The following is a 3837-nucleotide window of genomic DNA, read 5'->3' on the forward strand; positions in this document are numbered from 1 at the left end:
CATGCTGTAAATTTGCGTAGACTTGACACTTCATACATTTCTTGACGTATTCGTGACAATCTCTCTCCATAGTAGTCCAATAATAACCTTGTCGTTGAATCTTTTGGACTAACATCTTTGCATTCATGTGCGTTCCACATATACCGACATGAAGGTTTTCCATGGTTCTGTGTGCTTCTTTCTTGGCTATGCATAAGAGATTTCTCCCCATTGCAGTTCTCTTGTGGAGTTCTCCCCTGATGAGCACATACTGTGAGGCCAGGAGCCTCAAAGCACGGCGTGCCCTTTTATCAGTATTAGGAGGGTATTCTCCTCTTGTCACATAGTTAAGGATATCTGTATACCATGGCTCTTCATCTTCTTCTTGTGGTTCTTGTTCATCGTCGAGTGCGTGAACATAAGCCGGTTCATATCTTCTTTCTATGGTCAGCGACATTCTAATTGTATCCGTTGGAATTCGCACCATTGATGCTAATTTAGCTAGTGCGTCGGCGAATTGGTTTTCTTCTCTCGGCAAATACATATATTCCACTTCATCTAGTTGCTCCGTGAGAGTTTCTAAATGAGCTTGATACGTAGCGAGACTTTCACTTCTCACTTTCCATCTCTTGGAGATTTGGTTAATGATTAGTGAAGAATCAATGTAGATTCTGAGCTTCTTAATTCCCAAGGCGACAGCTGTTTCTAACCCCAAAATACATGCTTCATATTCTGCGGCATTGTTGGTGACATCAAAGTCGAGCTTCATGGAAATTGGGATGTGCTCTTCATTGGGTGATATAGGCAAGACTGCTACACCACATCCTTTTTGGTTTGAAGCTCCATCGAAATAGAGCGTCCAGCTATCATCTTCGGTCATGAGTAAATCTTCGTCAGGGAAATCGTACTCATCTTCTTCTTTCTCAACTTCTTCTAGCGGAAAGTCTGCTAAGAAGTCAAAAACCGCAGAACCTTTGATGGCTTTTTGAGGTACAAATTTCAAGTCAAACTGAGCAAGATTGACTATCCACCTTGATAATCTGCCATTGAGCGTTGGTTTTTCGAACAAGTATTTGAGAGGATCCATCTTGGATACGACATGCACTGTATGAGTGAGCATGTAATGTCTTAGTTTCTGTGCGGCCCACACAAGTGCGAGACACAATTTTTCAAGTGGTGTGTATCGTGTCTCATATCCTTGAAGCTTCTTACTCAAGTAGTAGATTACATTCTCCTTGCTTTCAATCTCTTGTGCTAGCATTGCCCCCATCGTTTCTCTTGTGACCGTAAGGTAGAGTCGAAGAGGAAAGTCAGGTATTGCTGGTGCTAGCACGGGTGGGTTTGCTAGGTACTCTTTGATTTTGTCGAAAGCTTTTTGGCAATCGTCATCCCATGTGACTGGGACATTTTTCTTAAGCTTCTTGAATATAGGTTCACATATCGCTGTGAGTTTTAATTTAAACCTACTTATATATTGCAACCTTCTAATGAAACCTCGAATCTCCTTCTCATTCTTGGGCGGTGGCATGGCCATGATCGCTTTTACTTTTGTGGGATCTATTTCAATCCCTCGAGAACTGATCACATATCCGAGTAATTTGCCTGACGTGACTCCGAATGCAGACTTTGCTGGATTTAATCTCATGTTGTACTTGCGGAGTCTTTCAAAGAACTTGCGAAGTGCAACGATGTGGCCTGGGCGATCTTTAGACTTAACGATCATAACATCGACATAGACCTCCACCTCTTTGTGCATCATGTCATGTAGCAATGTTGTAGCTGCTCTTTGGTAGGTGGCACCCGCGTTTTTCAACCTGAATGGCATTACCGTATAGCAATATGTACCCCATTGTGTGATGAATGTGGTTTTCTTAATATCTTCTTCAGCCATCAATACTTGATTATACCCGGCGTAACCGTCCATGAATGATAGGAGTGCATGGTTTGCTGTGTTATCGACCAGAATGTCGATGTGAGGTAGAGGGAACCCATCTTTCGGGCTTGCTTTATTGAGGTCCCTGTAATCAACACACATTCTGACCCTTCCATCCTTCTTTGGAACTAGAACCACATTTGCTATCCATTCTGGATACTTTGATGAAACCTGCGGCCAACTGCTTTCTGATTTCTTCTTTGATTTTGAGAGCCACATTCGGTTTTATACGGCGCAACTTTTGTTTGACAGGCTTCATACCTGGAATGAGTGGTATCGTATGCTGAGCTATATCCCTGTCAATTCCTGGCATATCTTGGTATGACCAAGCAAATACATCAACAAATTCACTAAGCAAGTTAATTAGCTCTTTGCGTTCATCTTGACTTAGTGTTAATCCAATTTTTACTTCTTTAACAGTCGTATCATTGGAAATATTAACTGTTTATGTATCTTCGATAACTGCTGTTTTATTTTCGTGTACTTCCATTGCTTTTATTATTTCTTTGTCATTTTTATCATTAGCAAAGCAATATTGATCAGGGCTAGGGGGATGACACGCATCGTAAGCAAAGGTACTCATTTTATTGAATTCATTAGCTAATACATCAAGAGAGGCAAGGTCAGCTGCGACCTCACCGGAAAGAGAAGACTCAACAAAAGACTCAGGATTGGACTCTATAGCAGAAAGAGGGTCGGCCTCATACTCTAAGGACTCGTCTACAGACTTAGACTCGGACTCGGACCCAGACGACTCAGACTCATCAAACATAGGACCTTCGCCAGCAGTTATTTCCTACTTCTCTCTGCTTGGTGTAGTGATCCTTAATGTCTTGCGCCACCCCTTTGAAATATTATCAGCTTGGACAATCAATTTGGAGGGGTCAAAATCCTTGTTTGCTATAACAGCTTGAAGGAGCTCGGAATTGTCATTGCAGATGGGCTTAGACTCATTGTTCTCCATTCCAAAAAGCAGGTTGATGCCTAGATCATCAGAGTTTGGGCTAGCTGATTTCTCAGTTATGAAGAGCTCTTCGTCTTCATCAACAAAGTCACAATCGAGGAATATCTCGAATCCTGGTTCACGCTTCCCATCGTGGACGAATGGCTCAGGGAATTCATAGCATGGGAAGTCTTCCCCTTCTTTGATGTACTGGCCATTGAGGGTGAATGGATATGGATCCATGGTTATTTCCGTCTTCGTGATTCGAGCATTATTGCGAGCCTTCATCTTCAAGAGGGCTTGTCTCACATCTTCTTTTGTCGGCTTGAATCCTAAGCCAAAAGTATCCTTCTTGAGTGCACCAGGATGGCCCCAAAATTCAGCCATTTTCTTTTTGAGTCTAAGGGTCATTCCAGGGAAATGCCCTTGCTTCTTTAGAATGGAATTAATATTGGTGTTTGAATAGGGATCGAAGTCGAGATGGCACTTTTCCTCCTCTTCAATCACGAGAACATCATCGAGTGAAAACCCCCAAAGATCTTCGTCTTCTTCGTCATGTTCGACATGGACGATAGGAGTGTCGATAACTTGAATGCGCATAGGAGAGACATCAATGGTAATTGGAACCCTTCCAACTATGGCTTTCACTTTCTGGTGCAGCGATGATGGAATCGCCTTTAGATCATGAAGCCAAGGGCGTCCTAACAACAGATTAAAAGAGGCCTTAATATCTACCACCTGAAACTTGGTGCGACGTTCAATGGCCCCAGTAGTTATGTTTAGTGTGATAGTACCCACGGCTTGACGGCGAGTATTATCATAAGCACGAATCCCTTGGGTCGAGGGAGTCATTTCTTCATTCTTTATGCCCAACTTCTTTGAAGTGCGGAGTGGGCATACATTGGTGGCAGAGCCGTTATCAACCAGGCTCATAGGAACATTCATCTGCCTACACACCACAGTGAGGTATAAGGCCTTATTA

This window comes from Chenopodium album, chromosome 2 (genome assembly GCF_948465745.1).
Source record: "Chenopodium album chromosome 2, dcCheAlbu1.1, whole genome shotgun sequence".
Taxonomy (NCBI): domain Eukaryota; kingdom Viridiplantae; phylum Streptophyta; class Magnoliopsida; order Caryophyllales; family Amaranthaceae; genus Chenopodium; species Chenopodium album.